A 17,299-nucleotide genomic window follows, 5' to 3' on the forward strand; every position below is an offset into this window, starting at 1 on the left:
TTCTTGCTTGATTTATGTGTTTATGTCCTGAGAGTATGGGAGGAGTGGAATTTGTGTTGAAATTATGTTTTCTTCTTTTTAATACCAATTGAATCACCTAGGGATTGAATTCTATGTGAACTTACTAGGTCACAGGAACATTTTCAATTGGGAATTTACTTAAAGAGCATAGGATTTTTGACATGCCCTTTAATTTTTATTCTCTTGGTATGTATTCATGGATAAAGAGACAGTAGGGACACCTGGGTGGCTCAGTTGGTTGAGTGTCCCAACTTTTGATTTCAACTCAGGTCATGATCCTAGGGTCGTAGGATTGAGCCCTGTGTCAGGCTCCATATATGGAACTGGAGGCTTAGGTTCCCCCCCACCACCCCCCGCCGCCACCGCCGCCCTTTCCTACAGCCTCTCTCCCCAACTCACACACACACACACACACACACACACACACACACACACACACTAAAATAAAAAATAAATAAAGAGGACGTAAGTGATTGAAAAGATAATATGAATCAAATAATGAAGAAATTTTGCACTCAACTATAGAATTATTAGCATACTAGCAAATCTCGTTCAAGTTAAATATTCTGCCTAAACTGGGAATTAATATTAAACACATTTTGTGTTCGGTGATTAGCTAATATAACTTTCAGATAGAAGAGATCCTATAAAGTAAATGTCTAAATGTAAGTAACTGCATAACATAGTTATGGTTTTCACGGGGGACAAAATCAAATTCTCTCTGATGGTCTTAATTAACAGTCTCCATTTCCACCATGCCACTATCATATACTTTACATTTGTGTAGTATCTGATATCTGGAGTGTTTTCCTGTTTTACCATCATTTCTATGCCTCTTCTACACAAAGCTTTTGAGTATTGCACTGTATAAATGAGTATACCCTGCAGTTAGAGGAAAGGAGAATCAATACTTGAAATGGATGCTTTAGCCTGAAAATATAAGAAAGGAGAAAAACAGAATCCCAGATTTTCTAAATCCCAAATATGAATATCATGTCTCTAATATGAACATAGTAATTTTTTTAAAAAAGGGATAAAGCTAATATGAAAATTGAGGCATTATAATAATATTTATGGATGGTAAGGATGTGATTTTTAAAAATTGAATATGCTATGACATGTTTTTTTTCACTTAGCCCAGAAATGATGTTTTCTCATGTTCTCCAGAGGGAAATATGCATTTATTTTATCTACGTATGTAAGATAATACTCCTTCCTCCAGTTAATTGAAGTGTTTAATTCATTTTTGCATTTTATTCATAAATATAACCAGACACAAATTAAAATATGTATATTATATTGTTTTCTTTTAACACATATGTGTTTTCTGTCTTCTGTGGTAGCTTTGTGTATTGTTTCATATATTAGGGAATTATAAATTGAATTTGTTATAATTTTCTTAGTAAAATATTGATGTTAAAATCTAATGTTATTTTGAATATCGCGTTGAGGGATATGGGAGACTTACAGTGAAATCATCATTTCACCAAGATTTCTTTCTAATAAGACGTCCACCATTACTGGAATTGTATTTTGTGCATTATATTCCATTGACGTAATTTTAGACTTCCATTCTACTTTGCTATAAATGGAATTTCATTATATCTGACTCCACAGTAAGTGGGTTACAGTATCGTTGACATTTAGTAGAATTACAGATCTAGTGTCTTTTTATATTCTGCATTAAAATGCATTGTGTGTGCTTTCAATTCTGTTTCAAAGAGACTACTATTGATTTACATAGTTGTTGTATAGAAAAGTTCTGTGAAACCCCATTGCTCGATTTCACGGTAGCTTTTTTTTTTCCCCTTGTGAAATCATTTGCAAATATTTTTTAATGTGTTTGTGACTATTGGATAAAAATGAGATAAAACTTAGGGATTATACATGTTTGAGTTTTCTGTATTTGCTCACTTCATGAAGACTTTTTGGATCTTAAGCTGTAGCTTTCTCTTGCAACTTTCTTTTATTTCATACTTAATTATGGAAGCTCTTGTAGAAAATTAAGTGTTTTACATAGTGCTTCTAAAGAGTGAAATGAAAATACTTATTTGGTCTCAAACTCAGGGGAAAAAGCATAGTGGGAATAAGCTGTTTTATCTGAAAACTTGTTCGGGGGGATTTGATTGGCAGAGCTTGGTGCTGTGGATGTGGGGAAAGGGTTGATGGAGGGGGGCCTGGGTTGAAGAAAGTGACCAAGACAGTGAACTTCCGGTTCTGAGAGGGCACTTGCTGGGATCTCCTCCTCTTTCCCTGGATCTCAGATATAGGCATCAGCTTCAGGTAATCTCTTTTTTGGCTCAGAGGGGCCCCTTTGGTTCAGAGGGGCATTTCAAGGGTCTGAGATCCAGGAATGAGCAATGCTTAGGCCACATCAACTCAGTCCACTTTGGTAGTAAGAACATTTTAAATTCATCCAGGTCAAGATCACCCCCTAGGTCTGTCCTTGAACCTTACCACTGCTTTCCTTCTTTCCCTTTTCCTGCTGTTTCCTGTTCGGGGAGAAAAGGGTTGCAGAGTTAGTAACTACCTCAAGATACAGCTTTGTATTTCATCATTATGCCACCCACAGTTTTAGTTTTTCAGCTTGGTTTGGAGACATCCTGTTTGTAACATACAGTAACGGATTTGGAATAGAAATGCCCTTGACAACAGTCCTAATGAACATTTTTAATTCCACAATAAAGTAATTCAGAGAATTGTTTTCCTTTGTATCTATCCCCCAAGATAAGAGTATCTGGAGGCCAAATTTCCTGCTGAGTCCTTCAGTGTTATTGCCAGGTCAGAAACTAGGCATATTAACATGAAACATGTTGTTCTGCATCTGGAAGCCAGAATATAATAAGCATTGTTAATTTAGTTAAAGAAAAAGACAGCTGTTTAAGATTAGCCTTCTTGTATATGTGTGGGAGTTAACAGAATAATGTCTCTTTCTCAAGATGGGTATGTTTTTCTTTTGCTTATATGCAAATTTTAATGGATGAGGGAATTAAGGAACTTAATGAATAATAAACCATTTTATAGTTTCAGTTGGAAATTGGTTGACCAATACTCATCTGAACGGCGATATAAAGTTCCAGTAACCAGATAACTTTGAAAGTCTTCTACACTACGCCTTATGTTCTGGGTGATAGTTTCTTATAGTATAAACTACTAAACCAGATATAACAACTCTATTTCTAAAATACACCTTCATGGTAACTATTATTTAAATCCCTGGCCTACCTGATGCCTTGCAGTTAAACCACTGTTGTGTTCTGAAATACGGATTTTGATAATTAGCTAGGTTATGTACATTTATGTAGGTGTGTGTAATAAGAATTTGGGGGGAAATATAGTCTGTATTTGAGTTTAAACCTCTTATTTCCATATATCTTTCATAAGCTTTAACCATTTTTCTGTTCTATCAAAGTAGTACTAATTTTATGTCAGGCATTTTATTTACTTTATTTCAACAATTCCTGAGATCCCTGAAGACTGGTATTATGCAGGTATCATTCTAATAGCTGAGGAAATCAGACCTGTCTGGATTGTAAGATATTTACATTATGATATAATGTCACCTTTTTCTTTTTAAAAAAAAAAAAGACCAACTTTTTTGAGGTACAATTTACATACAATAAAATTCACACATAAGTATACAGATTGATAACTTTGACAAATGTATATGCCCATGTAACTACCCCTTTGATCAAGAAATAGAACATTTCCACTTTCTCAGAAACGCTTGCTCTTTGCAATCTCCTTCTATCCCCACAACCTCTTATCTGATTAGTTTCATCTGTTCTAGAAATTCCGTTACGTGAATCATCAACTATGTACTTTTTTGTGTTTGCTTCCTTCAGCCTAATGTCTGCAAAAAATCATATAATTTTTTGTTCATATATTTTGTTCTTTTAAATTGCCAAGAGTTTCTAATGTATGAATGTATCTCAAGTTTTAATTTAATACCTACTAATGACATTCAGCTTCCAGTTTTTATTTTTTTATTTTATTTTATTAAACAAATTTGTTTAATGTTTATTCACTTTTGAGAGACAGAGAGAGGCAGACCATGAGCGGGGAAGGGGCAGAGAGAGAGGGAGACACAGAATCCAAAGCAGGCTCCAGGCTCTGAGCTGTCAGCACAGAACCCGATGCGGGGCTTATACTCAATGAACTGTGAGATCATGACCTGAGCCGAAGTCAGATGCTCAACTGACTGAGCCACCCAGGTGCCCCTTAGCTTCCAGTTTTTAGATATTCTGAATGAGTCTGCTATATGCAAGTTGTGTACATGTCTTTCTATGAATATGTTTTCATTTCTTATATTTATCTAGGAGTGGAATTCCTGAGTTGCATGGTACATATACATTTAATTAAATTTTTTTCTAATGTTTATTTATTTTTGAGACAGAGAGAGAGCACGAGCAGGGGAGGGGCAGAGAGAGAGGGAGACACAGAATCCAAAGCTGGCTGCAGGCTCTGAGCTGTCAGCACAAAGCCAGACATACGGCCCAAACTCATGAACCACGAGGTAATGACCTGAGCCAAAGTTGAACACTTAACTGACTGAGCCACTCAGGCGCCCTACATTTAATTTTATAAGTAACAGCAAAGTTGTTCTCCAAAGTAGTTATATTATCTTACTGTCTGAAAACAATGTCATGATCTTGATATAGTGATAACAATCCAAGCATAAATGTTGGGCAAGCTAACTTCGGGATGAGGGATGATACCATAATTGATCATTTTTCTTTCTACTCCTTTATTTCTCTTGTAGAGACCTACAAAAAAAAACAAGGATTAAAAAGCTTGGTCTATATAGGAAAATTTTATTCTTTTTTTTTTTTTTTTAATTTATATATGAAATTTATTGTCAAATTGGTTTCCATACAACACCCAGTGCTCATCCCAAAAGGTGCCCTCCTCAATACCCATCACCCACCCTCTCCTCCCTCCCACCCCCCATCAACCCTTAGTTTGTTCTCAGTTCTCAACAGTCTCTTATGCTTTGGCTCTCTCCCACTCTAACCTCTTTTTTTTTTTTTTTCCTTCCCCTCCCCATGGGAAACTTAACTCCTGTTAAGTTTCTCAGGATCCACATAAGAGTGAAACCATATGGTATCTGTCTTTCTCTGTATGGCTTATTTCACTTAGCATCACACTCTCCAGTTCCATCCACGTTGCTACAAAAGGCCATATTTCATTTTTTCTCATTGCCACGTAGTATTCCATTGTGTACATAAACCACAATTTCTTTATCCATTCATCAGTTGATGGACATTTAGGCTCTTTCCATAATTTGGCTATTGTTGAGAGTGCTGCTATGAACATTGGGGTACAAGTGCCCCTATGCATCAGTACTCCTGTGTCCCTTGGATAAATGAAAATTTTATTCTTTAAGAGACTTTCTGGAAGATTTAAGTTTTCCAAAAATTTTACATAGATATATGAGACAACAAATGTGCTTTGTTCAACTTTTAAAGCAGGATATTAGTTACTTGTTAGCTAATTGTTATGCAGTATTATTATCATGGGTAAAGCAATAATAATAATTATGTGAAAAGAAAAATCCCAATTTATTCATTAGACAAGAATGTGTTGAACATGTACTATGAATAAGAAAAGGTTTTCTATACTGTACATATAGAGGTGAGCAAAACATAATTTTTTCCTATAAGAATTGTGTAAGTAGAGAAGAAAATAAATGTATATGTACAGGGAGATTAATAAAGGCACTTTGTAGGTGGAAAAGGCTTTAATAAAGTTATCAAAAATGTGTTTTAGAGTCTCAGGGAATTAGAAAGATTTCCATTTTATAGGAGTAGAGACAATTTCACAGAAGTGGTGAATTTGGCTGAGCCTAACAGAAGGCAAGAATGTTTTCTAATTATGTTGTGTTATTTAATTTTATTTTTTATTGAAGTATAATTGACAAACAATATGTTACTTTCAGGTGTATAAAATAGTGATTTAACAATTCCATAAATTACAGTGCTCGCCGTGGTAAGTGTAGTTACCATCTGTCATCATGCATAGTTATTACAACATTACTGACTATATTCTCTATCCTGTACTTTTTACTCTCCATTACTTATTTATTTTATGCCTGTAAGTTTGTGCTTCTTAACCCCTTTCACCTATGTTGCCCTTCCTGTCATAACCTCCGTCTGGCAACCACCAATGTGTTCTTTGTTTATAGTCTGTTTCTGTGGATTTTTGTTTGCTTATTTGTTCATTTATTTGTTTTTTAGATTCCACAAGTAGATGAAATGTTATGGTATTTGTCTGACTTATTTTGCTTATTAGAATACCCTCTAGGTCCATCTATGTTGTTGAGAATGGCAAGATTTTGTTCTATTTTATGGCTGACTGGTATTTCGTTGCATGTGTATTCATTATATATATGCTACATTTTGTTTATCTATTTACCTATTGATAGACATTTAGGTTGCTTTCTCTGGGCGAATGCCTATCAGTGGAATTAGTGGATTATATTTTTTAAATTTTTTTGAGAACTACAATACTGTTAGCCGTAGTAGGTGCACCAATTTACATTCCCACCAATAGTGTACCAGGGTTCCCATATCCACACCAACACTTGTTATTTCTTACCTTTTTGATATTACCCATATTGATAAGCATGAGGTAATATCTCATTGTGGTTTTCATTTGCATCTCCCTGGTGATTCAGTAATATTGAGCATCTTTTCACGTGTCGGTGGGCCTTGGTATATCTTCTTTGGAAAAATATCTTCAGATTCTTCTCCCACTTTTTAATGGATTTATTGTGTTTTTTGGTGTTGAGTCATGTAAGTTCATTATTTATTTTGGATTTTAATGCCTTATGGGATATATATTTGCACATATCTTTTTACATTTAGTAGGTTGGTTTTTGTATTGATGGTTTCATTCACTGTGGCAAAGCTTTTTATGTTGATGTAGTCCTACTAGTTTATTTTTGCTTCTGTTTCCCTTGCCTAAAGAGACATAGCCAAAAAAAAAAAAAAAAAAATGTTGCTAAGGCTAATGTCCAAGAGATTACTTTCCTTTTAGGATTTTTATGGCTTCAAGTCTTACATTCAATTTTTAATCCACTTGAGTTTATTTTTGTGTATGATGAGAAAGCAGGCCAGTTCCATACTATTGAATATACATGTCCAGTTTTCCCAACACCATTTATTGAAGAGACTGCCTTTTACCCATTGTATATCCTTGCTTCCTTTGTCATAGATTAATTGACCATATAGGCATGAGTTTATTTCTGGGCTCTAGATTGTATGCTATTGATCTGTGTGTCTCTTTTGAGCCACTACCATACTATTTTGATAACTTAGTTTTGTAGTATACCTTAAAATCTGGGATTGTATTACCTCTAGTTTTGTTCTTCTTTCTCAAGATTGCTTTGACTATATGGGGTCATTTGTGGTTTATATAAATTTTTGGATTATTTTTTTCTATTTCTGTGAAAAGAGCTGTTGTTATTTTAATAGGGATTGCATTGAATCTGTAGATTGCTTTGGGTATTACGGAAATTCTAACAATATTAAATCTTCTAATCCTCTAGTATGTTTCCATTTGTTTGTATCATCTTCAGTTTCTTTCATCAATGTCTTGCAGTTTTCAGTGCACAGGTCTTTCATGTTGGTTAAATTTATCCTTGGGTCTTTTATTCTTTTTGATGAAATTGTAAATGGGATTTAAAAAAAATTTGTTTTTCTGTTACTTCATTTTTAATGCACAGATATGCAACAGATTTATTAGTATTAATTTTGTATCCTGACGCTTTACTGAATTGATTTATTGATTAGTTCTAACAATTTTTTGGCAGAGTTTTTAGGGTTTTCTATATATAGTATTATGTCATCTGCAGACAGTGATAGTTTTACTTTTTTTTTAAATCAATTTGGATGCATTCTATTTCTTTTTCTTGTCTGATTGCTATGGCTGGGACTTCCAGTACTATGTTGAATAAGAGTGGCAAGAATGGACACTGTTATCTTGTTTCTGATCATAGAGGAAAACATTTCAGTTTTTCACCATCGAGTGACACGTTAGCTGTGGGTTTGTTATATGTGGCCTTTATTATGTTGCGGTGAGTTTCCTTAAACCCTCTTTTTTGAGTGGAGAAACAAATTTTGATGGGCAGACCTGGAAAAGAGCAGTCAGGAGAACATAGCATGGGCTGTAGGTATGACTGATCAGAGAGGCAGGTAAGTTAAAACAGAGTTGATGAACTGGGAAAAGAAAGAATTACATTTACACTTAACTATTAGTAAGGAAAGAGGTTATTTTATGAGGAGAGAAGGGAAGCTCAAAACTAAATTTTGGAAATGTGTCCTCCTGGGGCACCGGAGTGGCTCAGTCTGTTAAGTGTCCAACTTCAGTACAGGTCATGATCCCACGGTTCGTGAGTTCGATCCCTGCACTGGGCTCTGTGCTGACAGCTCAGAGGCTAGAGCCTGCTTTGGATTGTGTGTCTCCCCTCTCTCTGCCCCTCTCCCACTCATGCTCTGTCTTTCTCTCTCTCTCTCAAAAATAAATAAACATTAAAAATTAAAAAAAAATAAAAGGAAATGTGTCCTCCTGAGAGATTATGAAAACTGAAGCGGGGACGCCGCAAGGAAAGTTCTTGGCTCTGATGAACTTTGGAAGTTGTGAGAAAGGTCATCGCTGGGTTAGCATTTCTCAGTAGCTGGAAATTTCTTAACTTTCAAATTTCATATTTTCAGTAACTTTTCTAGTTTGATTACTTCAGCCAAAGAATAAGACACTCTGTCATTGATTTAACCAATTATTATAATGATTTATTTCACTCATATATTTTTACCCCAAATAAGAAAAATTTCTGTGAAAAAAAGCATTAGCTTTCCTCCCCAGAATTCTTATGACTTTTCATATTGGATAAACACCCATATAAACTTAAGCTATCTCTTTACTTGTTTATTTAGATGACGCTGATACTTTGGGTTCACTTATTATTAACTAGAGGTATTCTAATATAAAATCCCTGTTTTAAAAATTGATTACTTGTAGCTTACAGCAATATAGTGACTAAAACTACTACTCCCTTTGGAATCTGATTTGTGAGCATTGTCTACACCATATTTTATAACTGCAGTATTAAAGCAATCAGAGCCAGGCCCTCAGAGCAGATTAGAGGTGCTTATTAGCAATAAAATATACTCAAAATATACCAGGCATAACGTTTTTGTATGTAATGGAATTACCTCAGCACATTGTCAATCTAAATTAAATGCGTTTATAACTGAGGTTTGTGTTCAAGAAAAGGGAAATTTTATCTGCTATGTAGACTGTTTTTAATATCGTAGACAATGAGACGCCTGGGTGGCTCAGTCAGTTAAGCCTCTGACTTTGGCTCAGGTCATGATCTCCTGGTTCAGGAGTTTGAGTCCCATGTCGGGGTCTATGCTGACAGCTCAGAGCCTGGAGCCTGCTTCAGATTCTGTGTATCCCTCTCTCTCTGCCCCTTCCCAGCTTGTACTCTGTTTCTCTCTCTCTATCAAAAATAAATGAATACTAAAAAAAGTTTTTAATATCACAGGCAAAGTTTTGCATACCTTCTGAGAGTGTGAATGTCATTAAAGGCAACTGTCTTCCTTCTGTTGTAGGTATGAATGTGGCAAACCTAGTCCAAAATTTAGAGAAATAAAAAAAGGGATTGTGGGGAAATGGAAGATAAAAAAATTAGAAGAGAAGAGGAAAACTAACTTTCTCCTCCTTTTTTTCTCAAGGCTGTTAACCAGAATAATTTCCAACTTTAATAAGTTACAGAAAAATAGGAAATGATTTTATTTTATTTTTTTAATTTTTTAATGTTTATTTTTGAGAGAAAGAGAGAGATAGAGAGAGACAGAATGGGAGCAGGGGAGGGGCAGAGAAAGAGGGAGACATAGAATCTGAAGCAGGCTCCAGGCTCTGTCATCACAGTGCCCGATGCGGGGCTTGAACCCATGGACTGTGAGATCATGACCTGAGCCGAAGTCGGACGCTCAACCAACTGAGCCACCCAGGTGCCCCAAGAAAGGATTTTATTTGTATTAAAAAAAAAAAAAGTTCTATATGTGTCAAGGTTTGCATCAGTTGTTTAACTATCATGACTCTTAAAAGCCACATGGTTTGGGGATATTGTACCACACTGACATTTCAAGTCAATGTGCTCATTGGCTTCCTGGCATAAAAAGGGAGCTAAATACTGTGTGAATAGTTATTAGGCACATTTGATTTTGCACCTTAGAAAATATATACGTGTTTGTTAGAAAAGTGAAAGTTGAAATTAGCAAAAAACAAACAAACAAACAAACATGAAGGGAACAACAAAGAAATACAACTTAGGATAAGAGCTGACCTCTATAATTTAACTGTGCAATACTCCATAAAAATGCACATAATAGCTGCTTCAGTTCAGTACAGCTCCTGGCCCCAGTGCATCCCAACCCAGTCTCCAGGATAGTTTTGAGATAGTTGTGCTCACCTCAGAAGAAGAATTTGCTTTATTTCTAATTTACTTCTTTGTTTTAATTTAATTTGATTTAATTTTTTTAATTAGCAATAATCGCGCCTCGGATAAACCTCATTGGCTACGATACTGCCACTGCGCAAAGCTTGATTTAATTTTTTTAAATGTTTAGTTTTGAGAGAGAGAGAGAGAGAGAAAGAGACAGAACACGAGTGAGGAAGGAACAGAGAAAGGGGGAGACAAAGAATCCAAAGCAGGCTCCAAGCTGTCCCAACATGGGTCTCAAACTCACAAACTATGAGATCATTACCTGAGTCAAAGTTGGACGTTTAACTGATTGAGGCACCCAGGAGTCCCATATTTGTTTTAATTTGAAAGATTTACTACCTAGGTAGACAACAAAGTCAGAATTCCTGGACACCTCCATTTAGATGACTCTTAAAAAAATTTTTTTTTCAATGTTTGTTTATTTTTGAAAGAGAGACAGAGTGTGAGTGGGGGAGGGACAGAGAGAGAAGTTGGCAGAATCAGAAGCAGGCTGCAGGCTCACCACTGTCAGCACAGAGCCCAATGCATGGCTCAAACCCAATAATTGAGAGATCATGACCTGAGCCGAATTGGGCCCTTAACCGACTGGGTCACCCAGGAACCTCAATTTAGATGACCCTTAAGATAATTCATTTACTTAAGTGTTAAGGCAAAGACAGAAAATTCTCTAAAACAGAATTGAACATGGGCTAGTCATTTCTGAGTTCATTACTACTGAATCTAAATATGTTTTCATTTATAGTGTCTAAAATGTGTTCTTAAGTTTGGCAGGATATTAATATTGTATAGTATTTTATAAATAAATTCCTAAATTCAATACAGTATTTGTAATATGTGGTAATTTTCAAATTAATGTTTTTTTTTTTTTTACAAACAAAAACATTTTCCCCAAATGTTCCTATACCCTGTGTAAATTACTGATTTTGAGTAAGGGAACACTTGAAACAATTAGACCCATTTATGAATAGCTCTACTTGTAGCAGTTTGTTGCTAGACCCTATTCTGTGATAAAGGTAAGGCTGAGATGGGAGAAGGTTGGTCTCATTTGAAACGTTTCGCTTCACATGGAACTTTGCCTGAATGCCATTGCGATACATTCAATATTTGGCCAAGTGCTGAAAATCAACATCTACTTGCCTTTGTCAAAACATTCTGTAACCATTCCACTCAGGCTCACATGAACAAGACAGAAAGAATAATGAAAAAAAAAACACATTGCTTTTCTTAAAAAAATACATACAAAAACACATACTGTACATACGTACAAAGGTATTTCCCTTTTTTAACTGCTCATCTGTTTTTTTAGATCAGTCTGTGGTTGACTTTGAAGAATCTATGGGAGTACAGCGTAAGAGCTAAGGAAGAAATTCTACCCAGAGAATTTCTGATTCTCTTAGTATTTTGTGGAACAGCATGAGTGATCTCCTCCAGTTGTGTGGGATGAATATAGCCCACCGAACACTGCTTAACAGCAGTTTACCACAAGCCAGTTATAATGCCAGAAACATCGGAACCTTTTCTTTTCTTCTGCATTTGAATAATGATAAATGCCTTCATGCTGTGTGAGAACTATTGAAGTGTGTTTGTCTGTAGGCAAAATTGGCAGTGTCTCATATAACTCCACTCGATGGGAGTATTACTTCAACAGTGGGAAATACATCGTCTGACAAGAATCGTATCACCATTTGGAATGATGTTTATGCAAGTGGATAGTCTTCTAGTTATTTGTAGTTTAAAAAACGGACCTCGGAGGCCACGACAATAAAACCCAAGTCTTTATTTGGATATTTGTAGTGAAAACTATAATTGTTCCTTGTGGGACAATAATGTAAGCTCAGTGGTTGGGCCATAGTCCGTCAAGTATGTGTGATGAGAGATAACTTCCTTGCTCTTTATTTCTAAAATAAAAGGTATTAAGTAATTGGTAAGTCACTGTTGTTTTCAGGTGTCTAAATACAATTTTCATCAACACTGAAATATTTAATTGCGTACGTACCTAATGCCTGATTATCTGCCTTTGGCTGCTGTTATTTATTACCTAATTGCTGTGTCGTTCTTTGCTGCCAGTTTCTCACCGTCACCATCTCTTTTAGTGATGATCGTCCTGCTTCTCATGGAAAAATCTCTGTAATGGTTTTTTGGTCCTAGCTGGGCAGCATGGTAGCCAGGTAACCAAAAAGCTTGTTTGGCTAGTGGGAATATGGGAATGGAGGCCAAATGTTTCAAAGTCCTGGGTAAAATTGCAGAAGAACTTAATTCTATTGATTCATATTCTCACTCATTCAGTTTCTAGGCACTTGAGAATAAATGTAATAATCAGAGAGAACACTAAATGGAGATACCAATTTTAGCAACTGAAAAAATTTGTGTTTGAATCACTGGGTTTCTGATATGTGTGTACTTCATTAGTTATGCGACTGCTTGTAAAATGGATTATGGAATGCTCTTATAACTGAGCATGGCAATTGAGTAAAATCTGAAAAATCTCACCACTCTGATCATGCTTCAGTAAAATAACTGATATTTCAAGTTTTTCTCACTTTGTGATTTCTTTTTTATCCAAAGTTTCCCTTTAAGTTAGAATCTGGTTGCATACAACCCTAAAATCTTTTCTTTATGGGGTGGAGTGTCTCCAGTTGTTTGGACATTGAGTCTAGGAGGTATCCCACTACTTTTCAAAGCTGCTGTGTCCTGTCTGCAGTGGCTATGGGGTCAGGCCATGACTAAAGGACAGGGGTAATTCATAGCTTTCCCACCCAACGTTTTTTTCCATCTGAACAGTCAGGTAAAAATGGAAACCCATTTGTCCTCAAGCTGAATCTTTTCTCTGTTTTAATAAGAATGATTTCAGTAAGTCACAGTGAAGATCGTAAGATTGGGTCTTATGGGGTAGAGTTTTGGAAAGTAGACATTTTTAAGCATTAGGTTTAAGATAGGTGAGGAGTGTTCACCACTCTTCTGCCCTAATCGTCTTTATGTTTGTGTTTACTATTGCCCCTTCTCTGCCTCCCCCCATCTGATTCTTGTTCTTTTTATTTCTTCCTTTTTCTTTCTTTCTTTCTTTCTTTCTTTCTTTCTTTCTTTCTTTCTTTCTTTCTTCCTTCCTTCCTTCCTTCCTTCCTTCCTTCCTTCCTTCCTTCCTTCCTTTCTCTTTCCTTTGGAGTTGATTTCCTCTATTCCATGATGTCTCATTCTTTCTCCTTGCTGTATTCCTTCCAAAAATAGAACATGAAATAAAGTATTTTCTTTAAAAATAAGCACTGCTAATAGGATAATATATATTTATAACTTATGCAATTAGAAACTATAAATAGAGAGAGAGAGAGATTTCCATCATTCCACCCTAGAAATTTGATCAAGTGATTTGAAGAATTGTAATTATATGGAGAGAAATATATTTTACCTTATATTTCTTAGATAGTTAAGAATTTGTTCTATGTTCTCAATTTAAAAAGTCATTTTTGGGGACACCTGGGTGGCTCATCAGTTAAGCGTCCAATTTCAGCTCAGGTCATGATGTTGCAGTTTGTGAGTTCGAGCCCCGCATCAGACTCTGTGCTGACAGCTCAGAGCCTGGAACCTGCTTGGGATTCTGTGAGTCCCTCTCTCTTTGCCCCTCCCCACTCATGCTCTGTCTCTGTCTCTCAAAAATAAATAAACATTAGATTTTTTTTTCATGAAAGTCATTTTTTAAAATTTTGCCTTCTTCTGTACTCCTTTTCCATGCTGCAAAAGCTAAATTATATTTTATTGCTTTATATATGGCCTACTAGCTTCTGCAGAGAAGCTCCCCTTGCTAGCTTTAGGATTTATATATATTTATATTTGTTTCTGGAGGTAAGGAAAATGGAGGAGCTTGACATCAACCCTGGTTCTTCCCATGGAATTTTTATTCCACCACAACCCTTTTGCTGAATGTATACCATTTGGAGTATTATTTACATCTACATTTTTCTTTACTCTGTATCTCTGTATCTGTCTCCCCCCTTTTTTAATTTCAATATCCCTCCTCTGTCCTTCTTAGTCCCTTTCCTTTAATGTCATTGTCACACGCAGTGTGACAGAAAGATTAGTTTTATTATTTTCCTGAGTGAAAGCTTTGAAAATAAGCAAAAGTAATTTTTTTCCTCCAACTTGGTGATGTTTCCAAAACAAACTGGTATCATCGCTGTTAATTTTCTAAGCTTATAATTCAATTTGGTGAAGTAGGAATTTTCTACTTGATTCTAGAAATATTGGAAACCTATGCTTTAGGATCTAAGTAAAGTTGCTAGAATGAATGTGTGTAAATACACACACACACACACACACACACATGCATTCCTGTAATAGTTCTGTTCGTCTGAAAATTTAATATATTTGTATATTAAAATACACATTGGAGTTAATGAAAGACAGAATGTTGGAAGTCAGAATTTGCATATTTACCATCTGTTCCTTTTCTAGCTCTCCTCTAATAAGCACAATCTAGAAAAGTACTGTTACCCAACCCTTGTTCAGCCAGAAACCTGGTAGTCATCCTAATCTTCATTTCCTTCATACTCTCCATCCCACCCAACATTCTCTTGTAACAGGTGTAATATTCACAGTGTCGTGCAGAAATAGGCAAATTTTGTATTTCTAGTATAGAATTCTACTAGCGACTCTGAGCCTCCAGTTTGCTTATGGTAAACAAATTAAGAGTTTTCAGGTCATTTCAGTTCAAACTAGTAATTTGGGGGTCATTTTTCCATTGAAAGCTGAGAGTCATTTCAAGGTTCAGCCTCCTGATCTTTCTACTGATATGGAGTCTAAATGCGGTGAGGAACATGATGTGTAACATTGTGAGGTCAGGACAAGGAGGTGTGCATTTTGGATCTTGATTAAATGGGATCTGCATAGACAGTATATTGTGATTGCTTCAACTAAAGGAGATTAGGAATCCCTCCTGCTAGTACAGATTCAGTTCCTCAGTGTTCCTTCAGTGTGTCAACCATATATGCCATCTGGCCCATGTTTTTCTCCTATGCTGCTCACTTTGCATTGCCTTCTGGGGATCTTTAGCAAATGGGCAGATTTGTACTCTTTTTCCTCATTAATGGGCCCATAAGTATGTTGGGAGTCTTCTTCTGCCTCCCCTTTTGAGAAGCATAGAGCACCCATGGGGGTTATTATTCGTGTTGTTTCCCTGCTTTTGCCTACTTGTACATGAGCCATCTACAATAAACTGTTCCCTTGTCATGTGCAGGTAGCAACTGTGAGTATTCTAGGTTTTAAACTTCAATGTAAAACGATGTCAGTCAATCCTGATAATAATACTCGTGTTACTACTGTAATCAATTATATAGTGGTTGGTATTTGCCATGTACCATTAAAAGTGCTGGAAATATATTAACTTATTTAATTCTCAGAACAGTACAATGATGTGGATAATATTGTTCTTATTTTATAGACGAGGAACTGGGGCGTAACGTTAACTGATTCACCCAAGGTTGTACTTATAAACCGGCAGAACCAGGTGATCTGGCATTAGAGTAGGCCAATCTAATCTCTGAGCTCTGCAGGGGACTCCCATATGCTTGACTTTCCTCTTCTCACCTCTGCTAATTCTTTTGTCCTTTGTGGTCCGGGGGCTGGTCTAGGGGAAGGTGCTGGTGGATTGTGGAGGAACTTGGTTCAGTGGAGAACATGTTCCTTCTGCTCTCAAATACCCCAGTGACTGTTACCCGAGTTCTGACCTCGGGTTCAGAAACCATAGATTTGGGATCTATAGCTGTTGTTCTCTTTCCTCCCTTACCCCAGCCTCAGGCTTCCACAATAAAAGGACATCTTCATAGTCTATGATTCAGCCAGTATTAGTCACATGGGAAAAAAATAGGACACATTAATGTTTCAAATTGTTCATTGTCTACCACACACTTGCCAAATAAATCTGATCAGTCCCATTTCCTACAAATCTCTTAGTTGAGCCTTATGAAACTGCAACTTGTGTGGGTTAAAAAATGGCAAGTAGCAGCAATTTCATATGGTTCAACCCAGTGTTACTTCATCATTTCCTTACAGGCTCACCATCGTTACAACAGTCCAGGCCACCATCATCTCACAACTAGAAATGATCACAGAGTCTTTTAATGGATCTTCCCGCTACCCATTTCACCCTGTCCCATTTGTTTATTAGACTTCAGCGAGAGTGAGCTTTATAAAATACAATAGCTTTGAGCCACTCCTCTATATAAAATGTTATAATGGCATCTGATTGACCTGAGAATAAAATCCAAGCTCCATTAATGTGGCTTATAAGTCTTGTAGCCATCCGTCCCAGTTAGTCTCTGACAACCCTGGTTTACGCCTGCTGCCCCAGCCTAATTGGTGCCCCTTTTTATTCTCAGAAGTGGTCTGCCTGGGGTGATGTATTATACGATCACCTTATTTATAAGGTACCTCGTGATCTGGCCTCTGCTTTTGTGTCCAGCCTCATCTCTCACCACTTTTTAAAATCGGAATCTAAGCTGTAGCCATTCTGAACTCCTTTGATTTATGGAGCATGTCACGCTGTCTGTCTCAGTCTGAACATGGGCCCGTGATGATGTTGCTGTCTACAACGCTCTTCTATTAACCCCGCTAATTCATGCCAATTTATTACAATTGCATTTATAGACTTCATACAAGAAGCACTTCCTGATCTCTAGACCAGCTTGCATTTTCCTGTATATTTGGTGCTTTTATTTGCTCTGTACATCCCCAATCAAATCCTCCTTCCACTTAACCATGTTTGTATATAAATTCTGT

At 36.3% G+C, this 17,299-nt stretch overlaps 1 protein-coding gene and 1 pseudogene across 5 annotated transcripts in view; one reads left to right on the forward strand and one right to left on the reverse strand.

The window, feature by feature from the left end:
* The window catches only part of LAMA2 (laminin subunit alpha 2), a 622,089-nt gene that overhangs the window by 14,611 nt on the left and 590,179 nt on the right, over positions 1-17,299 (forward strand). The gene's annotated exons all lie outside the window — the stretch shown is intronic.
* LOC112863035 (U4 spliceosomal RNA) lies at positions 10,498-10,630 on the reverse strand (annotated as a pseudogene).

This window comes from Puma concolor, chromosome B2 (assembly GCF_028749965.1).
Source record: "Puma concolor isolate L17-30 chromosome B2, mPumCon1.1.hap2, whole genome shotgun sequence".
Taxonomy (NCBI): Eukaryota; Metazoa; Chordata; class Mammalia; order Carnivora; family Felidae; genus Puma; species Puma concolor.